Source organism: Bufo gargarizans, chromosome 2 (assembly GCF_014858855.1).
Source record: "Bufo gargarizans isolate SCDJY-AF-19 chromosome 2, ASM1485885v1, whole genome shotgun sequence".
NCBI lineage: Eukaryota > Metazoa > Chordata > Amphibia > Anura > Bufonidae > Bufo > Bufo gargarizans.
In genome coordinates this window covers 236,010,088-236,033,387 of record NC_058081.1, presented here as the reverse complement: position 1 = coordinate 236,033,387, position 23,300 = coordinate 236,010,088, and the positions used below count along the sequence as shown (strand labels likewise).

Sequence of the window (23,300 nt, the reverse complement as noted above, 5' to 3'; positions counted from 1 at the left end):
TCACATCACAGTTAAGGTACTCCATTTCAAGTATATGCTGTGACATACATGTTCAATGGACGCCTGTGACTACGGTGATATTTGCCACCCATAGAATTTGACTATTAAAAAATCTTACTGTATTTTGGACTATAAGATGCACCTGACCATAAGACGCTCCCACCCCCAGGTTTGGATATCAATAAAATGAAAATAATAATTTTTTTTTTTTTTACTAATTAAAACCTCCCTGCCAATTTAATGAAGTGGAGGGGTCAATGTCACTAACTTCAATATTCTATTGTAGAAGGGGTTAATAGTTTAACATCAGCTCCTTTTAATCCTAATGTGTCATCTTTTGACCATTCAAACAAACAGCAATGGTGCATGTGGTCAGATGATAGGCATATCAACATGACAAACATCAGAAGTTGCAGTGTACAGTAAAACCCAGTACCCACTATGTAGTCCTCTTCTTCTTACTGGTCTAATTGCTACCAATGATGACATCAGTAAAGGTCCATTAGCTACGTTAGGTCATAGCTTTCATGCATTTCAGTGCTGCATAAGAAGGGATGTGTTCTTCTCCATGAACTGAATGATCTTTCAGCCTCATCTCCTCCCTGCACCAATCACACAGACCAGTGTCAGGCAGGGAGAGACAGAAGCTAAAGCACACCTCTGTCATTGATCCAGCAAAGCACTGTATAAGCGCTCTGCCAGATCACTAAGGAAGCAGTCATGGAGGTCTGACACTGCTAAAGAATCCTGACTGTGGACTATAAGATGCAGGAACTTTTAAACAAGATTTTTTCCTGCTAAAAAGTGAGTCTTTTTGTCCCAAAATACTGTATATGTTTAACTGACACATTCTGTTACTGGTTACAGTTGTATGGAATAACATAGCGAGCCTATTTTTTTGTGATACACTGTTGTATAATGGTCTGAGGCTGAAAGGACACTCTCGTGGTCTCCATATGGCTAATCTAACTCTATGGACCTGTTTACCACATACATTGGGAGTCATCCTATTATACACGCTAAATGTGATGTAAAGTCTTGAATGCTCTATTCTCATTGCGGCTTTTGCACATTCCACATCTTAAATCAAAAAATCTATTACATTTTACTCTACACCATTGACTTTCAAGGAATGATTTCTGAGTCTCCTGTTGACTCCTCATCTTTTATTCTAGGACTATATCACTTTGACAACATAATAATGATTACATTCAACATCATTTTGCAGCTGGCAGCACTATTCCAAGCGGTGTTTGATCCAACAGTCATAGGAAAATTCAGGAAACTGGACCTTCTAGTCAACCAGTGGCAGCATAGCCCAAACACACAGCATACAATGTAAAATAACTACAGACAGCTATCTGTATCTGAAGCCAACACTGAAGTGTAGGAAGATCAGAATCTGTTCACATATGCATGACCTAATTTCCATGTAGGTAGATTATAGTAACCATTCACACACAGAATATCTTGATTATATGTAGAAATTGGAGTAAGCCATTATCCCGAATTCCCCCAATAATAGTTCCAGCTACAATGCTTAATAGCAGTCAGAAAGAGTCCACCTTTAATAGCACGTCAGAGCACCCCTTTTATTACTGCCAGCTACAGTCTACAATTATAACTGCAGTACCAATGTCCCAATAAGCAGTGGGCAGTGCTCCCATGAAAAGGATCAGACATAGAGATAGTGAGAGTGACAATTAGAGGCCACTCTCACAATACTTCACTCATTGCTATAACCATACATAAGCCCCAGAGCCAGGGACTAAAATATGAGATCTCTTGCTCTGAAAAAAAATCCCAAAAATCTGGGTCTTTTTTTGAAGACTCCTGGACAATTTGTGAGAACTGGAATTTATGATTACCAAAATAACTACTTTAGCTTTATGAGCATTTACCTAATGTGTTTCAATTAACCAAAAGATTTTTATACCAAACCATGCAGACATACATTTTATATTAAAGGGGCTGTCAGATTTTTTTTTCATATTTTACCAAAGTGATGGGGGTAGGGCTGGCAAAATAGTAAAAAAAAAAAGTATCTTTCTTTATATCTTCTCGGGCTGCAGCAGTGATGTTCTGTGTACTGCTGCAGTCAACCACTAGTATATGGCACAAAACTTCTGAGGCCAGTGATTGGCTGCAATGATATATGAAATGTCTTTACTGCATTCAAACTTGCTGCAGAAAGATGACAGGATGGCTGCGTTGGATCGGAACGGCGCATTAACGGAAGGCATCAAGAATCCTCCACTTGGTAAAATAAAAACAATCTCGGACAGCCCCTTTAATTATTTTTTTTATTATTTATTAATCTTATCTCTTATAGAAAGAGAACATGCAACTTTTTTTTAACGAAAAACTGAATAATAATTCAAGTTGTTCTATTTTTCATGGATTTGACAACCACTGTGTTATGTGGCCTACTGTTACCATGGCATCACCCTTGCATGCTTCTGTCAAGTTATGTGAACAAGATTTGACCAAAATAATAATTATGTAAGTACATCTAAAAAAAATGGTCATGTCTGACCAGGTTAACTGAAGAACTTGACCTTCTTTTGCTTTGTTCTATTTATTCCTTACCATGAGGACAAGATGAAAATGGAATATGAATTTAGTTTATATATTATTTAAATAGTGATGACATTTTACACAGCGATGTGCATATCCATTCACAATCATGAACTTTTAAATAAAAAATTGCTACACAAATGACATGGATAACTACTTGCACACATTTTTATGATAAGATAATTGACCCATCATTCCTGCTTTGGATTAAGAAGAAACCAGAGGCATTTCCCTAGCTAAGATCCTATCTCACAGTTACAGCAGTGCCAAGCATACCAATACTGTAGTATTTCAGGTTTTGTTTTTAGCCCTATTATAATTGGTTCTGTACCATGTATGTTGCTAAGGGTATGTTGACTGTATTTCAAAATGTGCTTCTTAGTCAAAATTGAACACAGGGACATTCATTAGGAGTTAAACCCCATCTCTGTAAATTGTACTAAACAAAAACAAATAAAGTCAATATGCCTACCACAGTGATCATATTTGTAAAGTCTTCTCTGAGTGTGCATAATAGATCCACTTCAAGTATATGACAGATAAAAGGCTAATGGTATTACTGAACATGAAAAGGTAAGAGAGGTATAGCTACAAAATATTCTAGGTGTGAAAGCACATTCAAAAGATCACATTTGTGTGTTACAAATGCTATACAACAAACAGAAAAAGCATTTCCTTTTTAAACTAAGCATCAGTAACATAATCACTTCCTAGTGAAAGTACGGTTCCAATAACAGAAAATCAATGGAAAAACTAATTTATTCTATACTTTGTTCAGGAACTGTTCAGGCTGACTGGCTGCTTGGTATTAATAACGTGGATAATTGCACTGTTATTTCTGATTTTAAAGGTCAGCCTTTTTCAATTTTCTTTCTAGCTACCTTTTATGTTCAATGCTATAGATACATTGTTCTGAAAATTTCCACTTGAAGTATGTATTATAAAATACCTGTGGCTATATTATATATATATGATTATATATAAAAGGGGGGGGGGGAGAGACTATATATCAAGTGAATATTAATTCTGTGATACAATGATTTTATGCAACTTTTTTCCTTAAAGACTGATCTTGGCTATCAATATTAGATTGTCAGAGTCCAACTTTCTACATCCCTGCCAATCAGCTATTTGAATGGGCCAAGGTGCTTCTCTTGCATCCTGTACCCTTTTCTGTTTACCAAGCCCAGCTACTGATTTTTAGTACTGGCTGTGCCTGGAATTACAATTCACTACAACTTCATCCCGTTCAAGTAAATGGGGTTGAACTGTAATAACAGGCACAGCCCCTGCAAAAAGAAGTGTGGAACTGTGCCTTGTACTACCAATGATTTCATGTTGGGAGAGTGCAATTCTAAAGTTCAAAAAGCAAAAATGGTAATAAAGATATACTGAAAGCACTGAGATAATACATTTGCTGAATATATATCATAGATACTGTAATTAAAATTTTTAGTTTTTTGTTTTAGCTGGAATATTTCTCTGTTCTCTATGATGGATACTAGAGATGAGCGAATTTCTCAAAAATTCGATTCGGCTGGTTCGCCCAATTTTTAGAAAAAAATTGGTTCGATCTGAATTTATTTGTGGTGAATCGCATTAAAAAACTGCTATTTCCTGGCTGCAGAGAGCCTGTATAATGGTGTAGAACAATGTGCCTTGCAGTAACACGCATAGAGAGTCTGCGCTGTGGAAGTTAAACAATACTGTGAGTCAGAATGACATGCAGATGACATGCATCTTTCTTAGGCTACTTTCACACCTGTGTTAGGTGCGGATCCTTCTGGTATCTGCACAGACGGATCCGCACCTATAATGCAAACGCTTGTATCTGTTAAAAACGGATCCATTTGCATTTGTTCATGATAATGCAAACGGATCTGTTTTGACTTACACTGAAAGTCAATGGGAGGCAGATCCGTTTTCAATTGCACCATATTGTGTCAGTAAAAACGGATCCGTCCCTATTGCCTTACATTGTAAGTCAGGACGGATCCGTTTGGCTTCGCATCGTCAGGCGGATATCAAAACGCTGCTGTCCGCCTCCAGAGCGGAATGGAGGCTGAACGGAGGCAAACTGATGCATTCTGAACGGATCCTTATCAATTCAGAATGCATTGGGGCTAAACTGATCCGTTTTGTGCCGCTTGTGAGAGCCCTGAAACGGATCTCACAAGCGGACCCAGAAACGCTAGTGTGAAAGTAGCCTTAGAATCACTGCACACTTCACTTATTTGGGCAGTTACGGGGCCAAAACTGACCAAATAACTCAAGTGTGAACTCAGCCTTACAGGTAAATGTTAGCATCAAGAAGAAGCGCACTCCTTTTACACCATCAGCAGCTGATTCCACATAGATGTCTACAGAACCTGTTCTATTAAATGCTTATACAAGTAGAGCCCCCTGACAGAGTGGAGAGGGTGTCAACAGTAAGTTTGTGTTGACGTCACTGATTATTTTGCCCTTCCTCTGATCCGTCAGAACAATAACTCCCAAAAAACGGATCCTGTCTGTGGAGCATCCATCTTCACTCGGTCAGCATTTGGTCAGTAATCCATCAGTATTGCTAAAGTCAGTAATCCATCAGTATTGCTGGATCCAAAACAGAGATGACATGTAAACTGAATATTTCCATGTCTTCTGTGTTTTGTACAAACTCCTGCTTTTGGTTACCAAATCATAAGCCAATTCTGATGCAAAATAGGAACCATGTCATTTAGGCCTTACAGGTGTTACACGGACAGGATCCGTTGTGCATCTCATTTATCCTTCCTTCTGACAGATCAGAAGAAGGGTCAAATAAACGATGATGTCAGCTAGGCCGAAAGGCAAAATAGTGTCCCAGTCATGAAGTGGGGAGGGTGGGGACAGCATGAAAAGTCCACAGAGTGGCCCTATGATATAGTGGTGAGGTGGAAGCAGCATAAGGAGACCAGAGAGTGGCCCAATGACAGAGTATGGAGGTGGCAGCAGCATCAGGAGGCCACAGAGTGGCACAATAACAGTGCGGAGGTGGCGGCAGCAGCAGCATCAGTAGGAGGCCACAGAATGGCACAATGACAGTGTGGAGGTGGCAGCAGCATCAGGAGGCCACAGAGTGGCACAATGACAGTGTGGAGGTGGCGGCAGCAGCAGCATCAGGTGGAGGCCACAGGGTGGCACAATGACAGAAAGTGGAGATGGCAGCATCAGGAGGAGGCCACAGGGTGGCACAATGACAATGTGGAGATGGTAGCAGCATTAGGAGACCACAGAGTGGCAAGGTGACATAGTGTTGAGATAACAGCAGCATCAGGAGACCACAGAGTGGCAAGGTGACATAGTGTGGAGGTAGCAGCAGCGTCAGGAGACCACAAAGTGGCAAGGTGACATAGTGTGGAGGTGGTGGCAGCATCAGGAGACCACAGAGTGACCCAGTGACAGAGTGGGGAGGTGGGTGGAAATACCAGTACCAGCTGAAGATTATGGGTGATGGAAGGAGCACTTGACATCAGATGTGTGGCAGCATCAGAATAGTAGCTGAGGCAGGTATCCATAAGAAACTGGTCTCTTTTGTCAAAGTGTTGGTGTGGCACCATGGATGATGCATCAGGCATTGGTGGGTGGAAATCCTGGCTGATCCACACCTGATTCATCTTGACAAAGGTCAGTCTCTCCACATTTTGGGTGGACAGGCAAATTCTTCTTGGAGTAACTATGGCACCCACCACACTAAACATCCGCTCTTATGCCACACTACTGGCCAGGCAGGACAGCTTTTCCAGGGCAAACTCTGCCAGTTGTGTCCATAAATCCAGTTTGGCCTGCCCGTAGTCCAGTGGATCTTCAATGTGGGGTCGCAGTGTGCTGTCCAAGTATGCCACCACCTGCTGGTTCAGGTTCTGCTACAGGTCTAGCTGCTGCTGCTGGCGAGTAGTTTATTCACTAGTCGGGTTAAGAAAGCTGCTCATCATCGATACTAGACTGAAGCTGCTGCTGATGGAGCTGGTACTGCTCCTACCCCCTCCTACCCTGCGACAGCAGCAGTGAAACGAGAGTGCAGAGGGCCCCCCTGCTCAGACCTGCAAGAGGATGGACAATGGCGCAGATAGGCAGTGGCCAACTGACTACATGTTTCTATAGTAGTTCAGTTTGTCCTCCCTCTTAGCAGGTGTAAAAAAGGCCCCCATTTTGGACCGGCAGCGAGGGTCCAACAAGGTGTAAAGCCATAAGTCATCCCTCTGCCGAATGGTGACAATTCAGCTTTCACTACCCAAGCAAGTGAGCATGCCATGGGCCATTTGCACAAGTGACTCGGAGGTACTCCCTGCCTCAATCTCCACTGCATACTGCCATGGTGTGCCTGGGTCATCTGTCTCGTCTCCCTCATCTCACTCTTGCTCCTCCAGCTGCTCCTGCTCCTCCTCTTCTGTGTAGAAAAACCACCCATTTTGCTACACATTTCTTGTGCTCCAATGTCCTCCTCCACCAGTTCATCCCCCACAGGGCTCATGTGGCCATGAGATCTAGGCGCCATGTCTCCAGTCCCCTGACCAGTCATCTGTTCTAGGACATGAAGCAGAGGAATGACGTTGTTCATCCTGTAGTTCTGGCGACTGACAAATAACGTGGCCTTCTCAAAGGGCCTAAGCAAACAGCAGGTGTCACGAAGGAGATGCCACTAGCTGACATCAAAGTTACACAGGGGAGTACTCCTGTCTGCTTGGATCATCAAGAAATAGTTTATGGCCTTTCTCTGTTCGTATAGTCGGTCCAACATATGGAGGGTGGAATACAACGGGTGGAAATGTCGCATATCAGCCTTTGTTGGGGGATGCCGTTATGCCGCTGCAGCTCAAGGAGGGTGCGCTTTGCAGTGTACGAGTGGCTGAAGTGCAAGCAAAGTTTCCTGGCCATTTTTAGGATGTCTTGCAGATGGGCGGAAGACTTCAGGAACCGCTTGACAACCAGATTGAACATGTGTGCCATGCAGGGCGCATGGCTCAACCCTCTTTGATGCAACGCTGACACCATGTTCTTCATGTTGTTGGTCACCATGGTTCCGATTTTGAGTTGTCACGGAGAAAGCCAGGATTCGATTTATTGATGAAGGATATGGAGCAGTATCTCCCCTGTGTGACTCTGTTCGCCCAGGCAAATGAGGTGCAGAACAGCATGACACTGCCACGCCCTGCACATGTGGTATGCTGGAGGGGCACTGTGAATGGTCCCTGCAGTGGAGGCTGAGAACACGGTGGAGGATGAGGAGGCAGAGGCTGAAATTGTCGCAGGACCAACGGCGTGAGAAATTGGAGGCGGAAGCGGCGTCACCTGGCCAAGTTGCTGGTGTGGCTGTGCAGTAACCACATGCACCCAGTGAGTCGTAAAGGACATGTATTGTCCCTGACCCTAGTTACAGCTCCACACAACTGCGCTGCCGTGGACTTTGGCAGACATCGACAGGCTCAAGGACTGGCCCACCTTCTGTTCTACATATGTGAGAAGGGCTGGTACTGCCTTTTTGGCCAACAAAAAAAAAACGGCTTGGGACTCTCAGTTCTCTAACAGGTGTAGAGTACACCACTTGGAAAGGGAGGGACTGCAGCACCAGCAACTTGGCCAGGTGCACATCTGCTTCTGCACCATTGGAGGAGTGCACGCATACTGTTGTCTCTTGGAAATCGCTTCGGTGATCGATTGCTGACGGAATGACTGACAAGGAGTAGGAGAAGGAGCATCAGGACCAGCATATGATGGGAAGGACAGACAGCTCCCTTCGGCTGAGGTGGTGGAGCCATGACTGCATGAAATCGGGTGCTTGTCAATGGGAGATGCAGCAGTTGCTGCAGCAGGCTGGACCACCACATCGGAACCATGGCACTCCAAGGCTACTTTATGGTGACGCTGCATATGTTGACCCAGGGCCAAGGTGCCAACCTTGGCACCCTAGCCACACATCACCTTCTGCCTAAAGATTCTACAAATGGCCAAGTTCAACTCCTCCGGCGGCTTAACAAAAAACAGCCACACCGCTGAGTAGGTTATTTTACCACCAACACTCCATACTGACTGACTGCTACTGCCACTGCTTTCGTGAACTCCTGCACTACTACTTTCCGGGCAGGTAGGCTCCTGCGAAGCGGGTGGTCTACCCCGAGCACGTTTGGCTCCCAACCTCTTACTGCTGCCACCTTGCTGACTCCTGGTCATGCAAGTGACTTGCTGGCTCCGCCGCTGCCTCACTGGTAAGTTGACTCTCTCTTCTCCCGATGATGATGAAGCCCCTAATTCACGCGTCCCACAAGTGCGATCAGCTACATCATCATCATCGAGTACTGTCTGCCCGTCACTGATGTCCTCCTCAACGGTCTCTGGGTCAGGAGCCTGATCACTCGTAACACCAGATCCCACGCCACTCTCCTATTAACTACTTGCCCGCCTACCGGAGGAAGCGGCGGTTGTCTCCTCAACATCTTGGCTGGTTAGTAGCTGCTGACTGTCCTCTAGTAGCTCGTCCTTGCTGTATAGTGGAGCTGAGCCTACAGCATATAATATTTCTCTGGCTGCGGGAACAGAAAAGGACAGGTGCAGGCTGAGGACAGGTGCCTGCTCCCGGGCCATGCCAACTAAGGGTTGTGTCTGACAAACCCACCGACTCTTGCCTGGGGGTTTCTGATGTCACTTGGGACGAAGTGGATGAATGAGTCAACCATTCAAGAACTGCTGGGTTGCTGGTCAAGACACGACTGCTAGATGACACCGGGAGCTCAGGCCTCTCACTGCGACTCCTGCTTACTCTATTGCTACCTGCGCCTGTGCCAGAAACATTTACGCCTCTGCCACTCTGCAGGACCTGGCACTTCTCTATCTGACATACTGTTAGATCAAATAAATAAATGGGAAATTAAAACACCCCAAAAAAGATTAAAATTTTCTCACTTCACCACACTGCTCTTAAGCCCTTTTTCCCCCCACTAATAAACGCTAAAAATGACTTTAGAACATATAACTGCACCGCTGAACGGTAAATAGGCCCTTATTTTTTTCCACTTATGCAAACCACAAAAAGCTTTAGAACATATAACTGCACTGCTGAATGGCAAATATATATTTTTGTGTCACTATTACACGCTAAAAAGGGCTTTAGAACATATAACTACACTGCTAAACGGCAAATATATATAGATTTTTTTGCCAATAATGCACACCTAAAAGGGCTTTAGAACATATAACTGCACTGCTGAACAGCAAATATATATTTTTTGCCACTAATACATGCAAAAAAGGGTGGTAATTTTTTCACTTCACCACACAAGGGCACATTTTTTTTGTGCCACTAATACATGCAAAAAAATAGCTTTAGAACATATAACTGCACCACTAAAGGGCAAATATATATTTTTTGACACTTATACACGCCAAAAAGGGCTGTAATTTTCTCACTTCACCACACAATGGGAAATATATATTTTTTGGGCCACAAATACACGCCAAAAAGGGCTTTAGAACATATAACTGCACCGCGGAACTGCAAATAGGCCCTTATTTTTTTCTACTTATACAGGCCACAAAGGGCATTAGAACATATAACTGCACCGCTTAACGGCAAATATATATATTTTTTGCCACTAATACACACCAAAAAGGGATTTAGAACATATAACTATACCTTTGAAAGGCAAAGCCTTTTGTGGTGTGTGTAGGTGGAAAAAAATAACGGCCTATTTGCCATTCAGCAGTGCAGTTATATGTTCTAAAGCCCTTTTTGGCATGTACTAATACATGCCAAAAAGGGCTTTAGAACATATAACTGCACTGCTGAATGGCAAATAGGCCGTTATTTTTTTCCACCTACACACACCACAAAAGGCTTTAGAATATATAACTGCGCCGCTGATATGGTTGGCAAATAATATGTGCGCCGTGACATGGTTGCCATGCATGCTGTTGCCGGTGACAACGTGTTGCTGCTATGGCATGTGGTGGCAGTGTCTCCGCTTTGGCTGTTTGCGCCGTGACATGGTTGCCATGCATGCTGTTGCTGGTGGAAACGTGGTGGCTGGTGTGTGCACTTCCCCTTTAAGTTGCAGCCTTCCCCTGTCTGTTGCTGTAAGGGTTAACCCACTCCCCATAGTGACACTAATACACACCAAAAACGGCTTTAGAACATATAACTGCACCACTGAACGGCAAATATATATTTTTGTGCCACTAATACACGCTAACAAGGGCTGTAATTTTCTCACTTCACCACACAACGGCTAATAAGCCCCTTTTTCCCACTAATACAAGTCAAAAAATGCTTTTGAACATATAACTGCACCGCACATGGGCAAATAAGACATACTGTAGAAACTTTTCCTTGTAATAAACCCTGTTAAGGGCTGTATCAAGCAGCACTTGTACCCAAAAAACAAGAACGGTTTGCTGGAATTACAGAACTGTATAATGCCAATTTGGATCCGCACTCAGTGAAGCAAGGTGTAATAGGATTGTTCCTATTATCCAGGCTGTAAACTCCCCTACTGAACCCTGTTCTGCTTCTATACAGCAAAATAAAGGTTTTAAAGTATTTTTTACCACTGTCCCTATCACATACTGACGTCTCTCCCTGTACTAAGTACACTGGAAAAAGGCTGAATCCAAGATGGCTGAGGCTATTTATAGGGCTGTGACATAACAGGACCGTCTGGCTGCTGATTGGCTGCATGCACGGCATTGTGCGTGATCCCTCGAATGAAATTTAGATCGAATTCCATTGTGCGTGATCCTGAAATTCAGATCGAATTCCACTTCATCAACTTTGATTCGCTCATCTCTAATGGATACAATAATGCATATAGTTATGTGAGCAAAGCAGAGGAGCAGCTCATCCTGGCACAGACAGGGGGCAGTACAGAACGTGAAGTACTGTAGAAGAGCTGTGATTTACCAGCGAAATGGCCATGTAGATTGGTTGGATCTGAAACATTATATGTTGAGTCTAGTTTCAACTTACAAAGGCCTAGAAAAGACCATTGTATGTTGAAAATATTGTATCCTGAGGCCATTGTATCTTGAGGGATCACTATATAGGGAAGTTTCAGTTGAGGTGGAATGTTATATTTTCCACATTTGTACTATTTCACTATATTTAAGATATCAGTCTTTATAATGTTTAATAATGTGTCCCTAAACAGATCAATAATCTGATAAACTGAATCTAAAATAACATCAAGATCAATTAATTGCTATGCGTTTCCCTTATTGTTCTGGGAAGATGTAACACTTTTTGCCCTCTTACGGTCATAGACCTCCTCTGTGACTTTTAATAGTCTTCTAATTTACTTAATGATGCACATTGTTCCATAATTATTCCACAGCAATACAATTTGCACGACAAACCAAACCATTTAATACCTGTAAAATATATAAACCACAACCCTGCACAAGGGAACTGCAATTCTACAATGCACCTGCAGATATAATGAAACCAAAAATGTCTGTGCCAAGGTAAACCATGTGTCAATGCTCTGTTTCCTATTAATATATTGTCACAGGCCATATTCATACTGCGGTGTTCAACTAGTCACACATATGTGGTGATAAACATTAAAACATTTTAAAATCGCTATATCTATAAAAAAAAACATTGTACTGGCATAAAACATGCTATATCTAAACAAAATGCACCACATCTTCTCCAATATAAAACTGCAACAAATTTAAATGGCAAGCAACATTTCATACACTTCTAAATAAACTTAAAAAACAGCTGTAATATAAAATAATCAGTGACTCAAAATAATCCAACATTAATATATGAGAGCCAATGTGTTTTGGGTTCGATCTAGTGGTAGTAACATATTAAATTTATAAGGTGGATTCACACGGGTCTGCAAAACCTACACATGTAGATAGTGTAAAATTAGGTAGGGTGTTTAACATTCATTATCACATTGGTTCATGATGCATTTGGTGCAGAGCTAGACAAAGTTGCCTACCTCTATACCAACTGTTCGCTAGCTTACTTTGAGGCAGAATTTTACTCAAGAATTATGGAACGATTTTGGCACAAAACAACACATATTTAGCCATGCCCTTTCCTGCTAAGTCCCACTCTCTTTTGAGCAAGTTAAGGGGAAAATGTAGAAACCCTAGTTGCATTGAATTGTGCCAATTTTAAAAGAATATAGGAGCAGACAAATTAGTGCCTTAGTGGTCATAGTGTTTCAGTGGCATTTTTTTTTACACTTTTGCACCTTTTGATGCCTTTTTTTGTTCATTTTTGAATAGATGATAGTATATGAGAAATATGAAATGCAGGACACAGTGTTGTTTTTTTATGGTGGTACTTTTGTGTTGCCAACACATCATGTGGAAGCAATGATTTTTTTTTTTTTGCCATTTTTTCATCCCCATCGCTATAGGGAAAAAAATGCCTGAAAAAGCATGTGGTATGGAAAAAAAAGTCTAATCACATTTTTATTTTATAATAAAATACAGGAACTCTATTATTTTCTATGTTTATTATATTATTAGTGCAAATTACATGTGGTGACTGTAGTGAGTTCCAAGATGACACAAAAACAAAAAACAGCAGCACACTCTCTTCAAGGGTGAAAGTTGGGTGCAATCCCTCCTGGATTCCAGGTACAAATCCACAGACAATGTCCAGACAGAAAATAATGAGGCAGCACTCCAAGGAAGGTGAGGGTGGTGGACCCATTTATTACCCTAGTCGCTCCAAAATGAGATTCCAAGATGAGATATTTTTAGTTTAATATTTTTACACATTTACTGAGATGTAAATTATGGTGTTTAATTCAGCTCATTTTATACTCAAAACCCCTTAATGTGAATTTAAGCAACTCTGCCAGCAACAACTTTATGTTGTCTGCTTTTCAAGCCTTCAGCTATAGCTGTTCTTTTTGGTGCATAAAAAAAATAAATAAATGAAAGTTCACTCTAGCAACAAACTGCCTCTGCAGAGTACAGCAGAAGACACGCACAGCATTCATGAGTGTATCATGCATGAATACTATTTGTCTTATATTAGTCCAACAAATATTGAATAACCTTCAAGGTTATCCTTCCACATGAGCACAATAGTTGACTAAATCATAATGCAGAACTATTTACACTATGTAACTAAACAGTGAACTCAGAATACAGGTATGTCCTTCCTTACCTTTTCTCTTGGCTTAGCCCATCCTAAGATATGTGCCCTAAGATGACCATTTAAAAAAATAAATAAAAAAAATACATGATTTAGCAATACTCTGTTATGTGATGTCTATGTGTGCTCCCAGTGGTTAAGCATTATGTTGTAGCCTTTCAAGCGTTTTGCTAGCATGCAACAATAATGTACTGTATTTATTGTACTGAATTATAGTTGAATGTGTTTTGCGAGATTTGAATCCAAAACCAAATCTTTGCCCAAATAAAATCATTTAATTGTGTTCGCAATAATTCACATCTTAATCTGTTAATATGTTTCAGGGAAACATCTGCTTTCCAAAGTTGCTTTAAAGTAAAGTAGGTGGAAGCAGGAACTGCAACTACAGTTAGCCATTGCAGGGTTAATCTTCTAACACTCTCAATGTCCAGCAATTAGGGACAAGTGAATCGATAATATACTTATCAAATTCATTACGAATTTCCCAGATGATTCTAACTTTTGTGAATCCAAAACTTTTGTGATTCGTCCCACACAAATTGCCCAAAATGGCAGCCACCAGGACATCTGCCACAAAGATATTACATTTTTGGACCAAACAGTGATGTACAGTTTTAAATATGCCATTACCTGTTACTTTGTCACATTATTAATTCGGTCTTGGTGTTAAAGAGCATGTAAGGGATTAGACACAGTTCTAGAAGATCTCAGAATGTCATACACAACTTTTCAGGGCAATTGGAGCAGCTTAGATTTGCAACAATTTATTTGGACCTAATTTAATCTGACAGTCAAATCACAACCCAAAATTTTTTGTTAAATTCACTTATCACTACCAGCAATGTTATGCATATGTTATTCTCATAGCTCCCCATGTTTTGTGTGCCTATGTGGATTAGAATACAAGAGGAAGACATTACAAGGAATCCTAGCAACCATATAAAATCCACAAAGGATCCTTAAACTTAAAGAGGACCTTTCATGGGTCCGAACATTTTAAGATAACTATCTTGACATGTAAAGCGGCGCCCAGGGATGTCACTGCACTTACTATTATCCCTGGGTGCCGTTTTGTTTGCCTGCTGTGGCCCCGTTACCTACTCCTCCGCTGTATGGTAATTGCTTCCATCAGTAAACGAGGGAGGAGTCTGCCCCGTTTCTCCCAGGGCGTTCCTTCTCCCTGGCTGTAGCACTGTCCAATCGTAGCACAGATTGCACTGCGATTGGACAGCGCTACAGCTAGGGAGAAGGAACACCCAGGGAGAAACAGGGCAGACTCCTCCCTGGTTTACCGATAGAAGCAATTACAGCGCAAGAGAAGGAAATGGGGCGACAGTGGGTGAACAGAGCAGCGGCCAGGGATAATAGTAAGTGCAGTGAGATCCCTGTGCGCCGCTCTACATGTTCAGATAGTTATCTTACAATGTTCGGACCCATGAAAGGTCCTCTATAATAATTCTAACTTCATCTTTTAGGGTATGGCACATAGTCAGGTTTTTTGATGCAGTATAATGGTCAGATACAACTACAATTCACTGCTGGTTTTGACCTAGAAAACTGAACAAGTGGCCATACCCTTTTCAGTAACATGATGGTACATTCAGGGAAAAAAAGGCTATAACATGAGATAAATATATATGTATTGTGGTGTTAGTTTACACCCAGCTGGCAGTTCGGCCTCACGGAGTCCATAAACAGTCTTTAGGCGGCCTATTTCCCCTCACACTGGTCTCAGACCTCCAAGTCCAGCACAAGCCTCAGATCCCAATACAGAGATCCTTTTTGCTGAACCCAGCTGTCTTTTAAAAGGCAGCTAGGTGTTGTTAAAACCTGGACCAGCACATGAGTCCAGTCCGGTGTTTGACCCCACCTGGACGCTAATCAGTCCAGCAGCGCATACTGTGTCAAAATATATATTTATTCTCAAGTTATACTTGACACCAGTTTTATAAATGACCCCCTAAGTTTTTTTAAAGTAATAACCTTCAAAAATACAAGAAAAAGGACCTGCTAATACGGGCAGCCCAAAGCAGATTTATTTTCAGCCACTATAAACACAACAATGTGTACTAATGTGAGGATTCAATTATACTCCCATATGTAAGATATCACCTTTAATTAAATTGACATTTTGAAGATACTACATTTCACAGATGCCTTTTCTGTATGTATACTACCTCTGGTATCCAGAATCCGGAATGTCAATATCTGCGGTTACTTTTCCTTCCTTTAATTCATGGTGCACGTATCTACTAAATTAGCCTTATGACTCATAACATCAGCTTTCTATAATTGCATAAAAATCCACCAGACAACATGTAGATATAACTTAAAAAAATAAGAACTGGAAAGGTCTTTAAAACCTTTTGAAAGGAACCTGTTAAGATACAGTTTCTTACAATTTGCTTACATTATTTCTGTATTTGCATACACTGTATTTTGCCTTACATTTAAGAGTACCTGCATGAAAGTAATAGCACCAGCCTGTGACATTGGTCATATTATTGTTTCTGTTGGGAAACTCTGTTTCCCAACTCATACAATATCTGAAAATACTGCATCTCACAGTTACATATTTTCTGACCTCAACCTCTAAGATCAATTCTACGTTTCAAAGCTGCGTGAATTATTCTATAACTAGATTAGTCAACAGCAAGAAATCTGACCCTCAGAAATCTTTTCAATGGCTTAAATTATACACAAAATGCCATTGCTCTCTTCATTTTAATTATTAATTCAATTGAATTCAATATTATTAGAGTTTTAAATGAGTTTTTAAAATAAATTCATTTGAACTTAGATTTGGAAACAAAGTAACATGAATACATGGACTTCTCTTACTGGCCATAATATTTAAGGTTTCATTCACACTAGATTTATTTCTTGAGTTTGAAACAAATTTTAAAAAATGCTTGTTTCAGCACCAGTTTGTATGTTTTATCAGGGTGCATTTTCATACAGGACAAGCTATAGCGTCTTAAGAAATGTAATTATTGCATTGTCGGCAAAACTTAATGAGAATGGCGGGTTTGGCCGACAGTATAATATATGCATGGGAAGATCATGGCTCTCTCCCGATGATGTTGGGGGAGAGAAACATCAGGCAAAGTGAATATTTTCATCTTCTGGGAGAGAAGCCACCACCACCACCAGAGGTGTCTGGCAGAGGCATTCTCCCCCCAGAATACACATACACATTTGGCTGAGCTAAAGGTCTATGAGGAAGAGGGAGCTGGGAAAAAGTAGCTATTGAATGTGCACACCGCCTTTAGCGATTTACTGCCAGAGCTACGTAACTGCTGGCAGTTCTGTACTTGCTGATCTGCTCTCTTAGTTTCTGACTGCAGGGAAGAGAGCAAACAATGAGACCATCATCTCTTATCATTGACAATAAGTGTACAGAAACATAGTCAGTGCAGAATGCTGCAACCTCGCTCCTCTCCCTCTCTTTTAAGTGCTAGGAGACATACTGGGGAGACACTGCAGTATTGTGTGCTATCTTACTGTACACTTACTCCTAGTCCTGTCCTCCGCTCTCTTCCAAACCAAAAGAGAGGCTCATGGAAGAGAGACATACACAGAGCTGCTTGTGGTTAGAGCGGGGGCAAGTCACAGCGGTGAAAGTTAACCTATACACGTACAGCATCATGCGTCCGTATTTGTATTGAGCAGGCTGCTGCGCTGAGCCTACTCTATATGCAGCATGCACAGCCGAACCCTGTCATTTAACCCTTTAGATGCTGCAATCAGCGTTGATCGAGGCATCTGTGGAGTTAGGCAGAGGGATGCGGCTCCTTCTGCCTTCCGATCGGAGACCTCACAGTGAAATCACAGGCCTCCAATTAGTTATCATGGCAGCCTGTACACTGCTGAAGCTTTCCAGGCCTGCTATGGTTATCTGCCTGCACGAAGCATAGCTCAGCATGAACAGTGTAAATATCCCAAAGATCCCAGGTTCAAGCCACCTAAGATTGCTAATAGCTAAAGTAAAAAAATAAAAAGTAAAAAAATAAAAAAAAGATATTAAAAGTTTAAAATAAACATATTCGGCTTTGCTACGTCTGAACTATTAAAATAAAAAAACGCGATTTGCCATTTTTTTGTCATCTTGTCCCCCCCCCCCCACACTTTTTTTTTGGGGGGGGAAATGTGTCTTATGGGGCGATAAATACGGATAACAAATGTCATCCGGAATTATGCAACAAAGTGAGGAAATCAATCTCAAACACTAAAAGAGCATTAATTACAAAACTCCGCTTAATAACACATGGTCTTAACCTATTTGAAGAAGACAATAATTTTATGTGACATTGTCAATCAGGGCAATTAGATGGGAACTGATTTTAAGATGAGATAAAAACATGAAAGCAACACTCTGCGAATGATCTGTTTAAAAAACGTTGGGCCAGTTTGACATAGCCAAATGACTATTGTATATTCAAAATGAATACATTGTCCCACAATTACTATGTGATGGCACCTAGAAGGTGGCATACAATGTGCCAAAACTTGCTCTATTTCTGGTGCATAATGACACATTAGCTTTTAGAATGATCTATCTTTGCTAAAAAAAAAAAAAAACACTTCTGTGTGGACAACACGGTCTCCACAAAAACGCTGAGGTGCTTCGCTAAAAACAAACCCTTTATAAACTCTAATATAAAAGCTCTTCTCAAGGAGAAGAGGAGGGTCTTTAGATCAGGCTACAAGGAAATCCTGACAGATGTGCAAAAGGAGCAAAGGAGCTGAGGTGTCAAATCAGGGAGAGGAAAGCCAGATATGAGAGGAACATGTAGGGGCAAATGCAACACAAAAACATTAGTGAGGTCTGGAAAAGTCAATGGGCCAGATTTATCATTAGCTCAAGTCAGAATAATGGAGTGAAATAGCCGCTATAAAATGCACAAACGCTAAAACTGCGCACAAATTTGTGACTTTTCTGCTCTGCACTATGCTCGTCAGTTTTCTGAAAGTGGGCGTGTTTTCTTATGTAAATTAATCTCTAGACAGATTTACTATTGGGACTATTTAAAAAGTCGCAAAAAAGTCACAATTTCACTCCAGTGAGGACCATGCTTATCTTATAAGACTTTTTAATAGAACATGCAACTTTTTCATAAAAACGTGCGACTTTTTCATAAAAACGTGCGACTTTTGTAAAGCTGCTTACTGACGGATAAACTGCTACCATCAAACCACATTTATTACAGTCTTAAAGGGCCGATCATAAATTTGACTTGGCTAAAACTGACTTTAGTCATATGTGAAAGTGGAGTGAGCTGTCAGAGTAATGATAAATCTGGCCCATTATCTGGTAACAGACAGCCTTCCAGGAAGGACATAAAAAGTGGGTTAATGAGCTCAATCTATTCTTCAATAGGTTTGATCACACATCTGTTCCTCCCACTCCAGCATGCCATTCTATCCCCTCTACCACACTAGCGCTCGCCTCCAGACCAGTTAATCTAGCAGTCACCTGAGTACAGTTTGATCTTGAGCCTCAGTGCCAGGATACTTAAGACTTGTGGTCATCTGCTGTGTGGTATTATTACATATATGTTCAATATGAGACTGGATTTAGTAAAAGTACCGCAACTGTGGAAATCATCTTCTTTGGTACCAGCTCCAAAGACACCTCATCCGATGGAGCTCAAAAGCTACAGACCGGTGGCACTGACATTCCACTTGATGAAGGTCTTGGAGAGGCTGGTTCTCACACGTCTCCGCCCTCTAGTGAGCTCATCTATGGACTCCCTCCGGTTTGCTTATTAGCCTGGCATTGGGGTGGATGATGCCATCATTCACCTTCTACACTGACCTCTTTCTCACCTGGAGAAACCAGGGAACACTGTGAGTGTTCTTTTATTTCTAGAGTGCTTTCAACACCATAGAGCCAGGGCTACTAAGAGACAAGCTGGATCTTGTTGGAGTAGACCACCATCTCCCCAATTGGATCCTAGACTACCAGACAAACCAATCTCAGTATGTGAGAGCCTGAGACTGTGTGTCAGACACTGTGATCTGTTGTACAGAGGCACCTCAGAGTAAAGTTCTTGCTCCTTTCCTATTCACTGCAGACTTAAGTTACAATTCATCTAGCTGCTACTTACAGAATTTCTCTGATGAGTCTGCAATAGTAGGCCTCATCACAAAAGAGGATGACATAGAGTACAGAGAATTGAACTGGGAATTTGTGAATTGGTGCCAACGGAACCAACTTAGAATCAATGCTGGGAAGACTAAAGAGATGGTGGTGGACTTCCGCAACCACAACATCCTCCTGAACCAGTGAACATCCAGGGGACAGATATTGAGATAGTCAACACTTATAAGTACATGGATGTGCTCCTTAATAATAAGCTGGACTGGGCATGGACAAACTATACAGAAAGGGTCACAGCAGCCTCTACCTGCTTAGGAAGCTGAGAGCTTTTGGAGTGCAGAAGACACTTCCTAAAACCCTTTTCAACTATGTAATGGCATCAGTGATAGTCTTCAGAGTGGCCTGCTGTGGTAGCAGCATCTTAATCAGGGAGAGAAAGCCTTGACAAACTTAGAAGGGCCAGTTCCGGCAGGTGATAGGTGAGAGAAGGATACTATACAAGTTGATCTCCATGCTGGAAAATAACTCACATCCCATGACCGTAATAGCATTGGGCAGTACCGTCAGTGACTGCTTCACCCCAAGAGTGAGAAGGAGCGCTTTTGGACGTCATTCCTTCCTGCTGCTATTAGGCTACACAACCAACATCGACCCATGTGAAGAAAGACTGCATTCATCGCCTACCAGGTTCCTGCGGATATCATTCCATCCAGAAACTGAATTTTGTAAACTGTGATATCTGTACCCAACTGTCACTATAATGCCTTTATTTTGGAGTTTTTGTACTCTGTGTGCTGTTGTAACACTGTGAATTTGACCACAGTGGGACTATTAAAGGATTATCTTATCATACAAAGAATCTACAGTATACAGTGATGAACAATTATAGCAATGATCATTAATGTCCATATACCTAGGGACTCCTAGGGATATCCATGCTGGAGAGAATGCCTTAAAGGAAATGTGTCACAATTTTTTTTATGTGCCAGTTGAAAAACAGTAAGTGGCGCATCTCCTTTTTTAACAATGTGTTTTCATTTTCTGATTTCTTTTTTTAATTCTATTTCCTGAACATGATTATTAGGGCAGCCATCTTGTCTGAGCTGTTCTTAACAGCATTTACAAGGCATTAAGAAAATTGCTTTACAGCAGCCCCATGGGTCATAGACACAATGGACAGAAGGGGACCTTATTGACTTGTATGGGAGAGTTTTCTAGGCATGCTCTGTGATCTGTGCAGAGGTCAGAAGGGAGCTGACAAACTATGATATCACCTATTGTGAATGGAGGATCCTTTGTTGTCTGTACACAGAGGTGCTGCCTGTCAATCTAATCCTGCCTGTAATGATAAGCAGTAAAGTGATCTGTACAAAAGTGGCGCCTATTATTAGGGTTAGTGGCCAGTGTGAAAAGGTAGGATTTTATGGTTTTTGTTTAAATATACTGTAGTTATTCCATAGAAAATTAAAAATCTCAAAAATTCTTAAATATATTTGACATAAAAACTTGATTCAAACAATAGGACATTTTCTGATGACACATTCCCTTTAAATACTTAGCGACTCTTAGCTATTGGCTGAGGAAGGATTTGGGAGCATCAGACAGGAGCATGGAGGCAGCAGCATAAAGAGGATGTCAGCAACCAGGACGCCAGATTGCATGCTAAGGGGTGCTGCATCTTTGCCCACAGGGTACGGAAGGAGGGTTGAGGACACGGACTGCAGACCTAACAATCAGTATGTTTTTTGCAATTTTTAGCAGTTATTCTACTAATGTGGCCAAATCCTTTACACTTTTTCAAAAGATAACTAACTACTTTTTTTACATTAGTTATTTTTTCATTTTTATATTTACAATAAGTTTCTCTTGACTATATGATTAAGCCCTGATATGATACATAAATGATGGTAAACCATTAAGAGGATGGCAATTTTAGGTAATATGTGTATATTAAAATGTCTTGTAAAAGCTCTGCAAATAGATTTTATGGGCATATAACACAATCAGCAGAGTGCACATTACCATGTACAGTAAATGCAAACCATCTACTTGAGGATAATTTTGTCTTGCTTTAGTTAATCTTTATGCCCCTGGGTACATAGCATATGTCCAATGGAAAGCAAAACATATGACTACAAAAATCTGTCAACCATACATGCCTACAGTGGAAAATGTATTTTTCCAGTTGAGCAAACAGAATTTGTTGAAGAAATTCTACAATCTATAGAAATACAAATAGCTCCCATAGTTGGTATTCTGTAAACATCCAGGTACTAGCCATACACATTATTGTTAGAAAAGTTTATATATCATGGGCTCATGCACAAACCATACTACTACAGTTTATGCATCCAAGCTTCCATAGAGGTGCATGAACCCTCTACTGTACCTCAATATGTGCCCAATTTCAAAGGGAGACATACGGCTTTTTTATGTCAGATTCCATATAACAAATATGTGCTGCGGACTGTCTACGTAGAGAGGTATTATCACCCAAGAGCAATGCATCTAGTGGAGAATATCTGCATACACAAGGAGCTTGAATGGTCAAAATGGGTCATTTCCTTATGGGGTTAAAATATTTCTCTTAATTTTAAATGCTCCCGATTTTATGGATATGTACAGTATGACAGCGGTCATTATTACATTATCATTAACTATTTTAGTTATACACTTTATAAACATCAAATTTGATAAGCCCTTCTACAAGGTACAGGTACAGATTACGTTTCTTAACCGTCTGCCTCTTAAATTTCCCTCCAAATCCACTTGGAATTGTGAGCTTGTGAGTATTCTATGGCTCAGTCCTTTGCAAGCAATCCATTAGTAGGAAGTTGTTGTCTGATGTTAACCCTTTCATGATCGATCTATTTTCTGTTCAGCGTTTTCGTTTATAACTTCCTGGCTTCACAAAGCCATAACTTTTTTTTTTATGTTTCCGTTGAGGACTTGTTTTTTGCAAGACAAGTTGTACTTTCCAATGGCAACATCTACTATTGCATATAATCTAGTGGGAAGGTGTGAAAAGATTCCAAATAGGGTGAAATTAGAAAAAAAATGCAATTTATGGGTTTCATTTTAACACGTGCTGTAAAATTGGCATGTTACCTACATTCTTCAGGTTAGTACCACAATTATATAGTTTTTCTTGTGATTTAATATTTTAAGTAATTTTTTTTTTACTTTGCATCACCATATTTTGACCCCCATAATTATTTTTAGATTCGATGGGGCTGTGTGAGGCAAATCTGTAGTTTTGGAGTGTGTCCCTTTTTGTTATTTTTTAGGGGGGGGGAATCAAGAGATGTTAAGGCATTTGCCATATAGGATATTACATTTTAGGATCTCAGGCATTTTGGGACATGTCGATGCTTATGTCTATGATCTTTATTTTATTATTTTGCTTTTTAAAATGGAGGAGTGAGTAATTTGCATTTTTATACTTTTAAAAACTTTTATATAAAATCATCTCATTGCTTCTCC

At 40.9% G+C, this 23,300-nt stretch overlaps 1 protein-coding gene across 1 annotated transcript in view; it reads right to left on the bottom strand.

Moving 5' to 3' along the window:
* PCLO (piccolo presynaptic cytomatrix protein) overlaps nucleotides 1-23,300 on the bottom strand; it is a 195,719-nt gene that overhangs the window by 137,570 nt on the left and 34,849 nt on the right. The window lies entirely within an intron of this gene.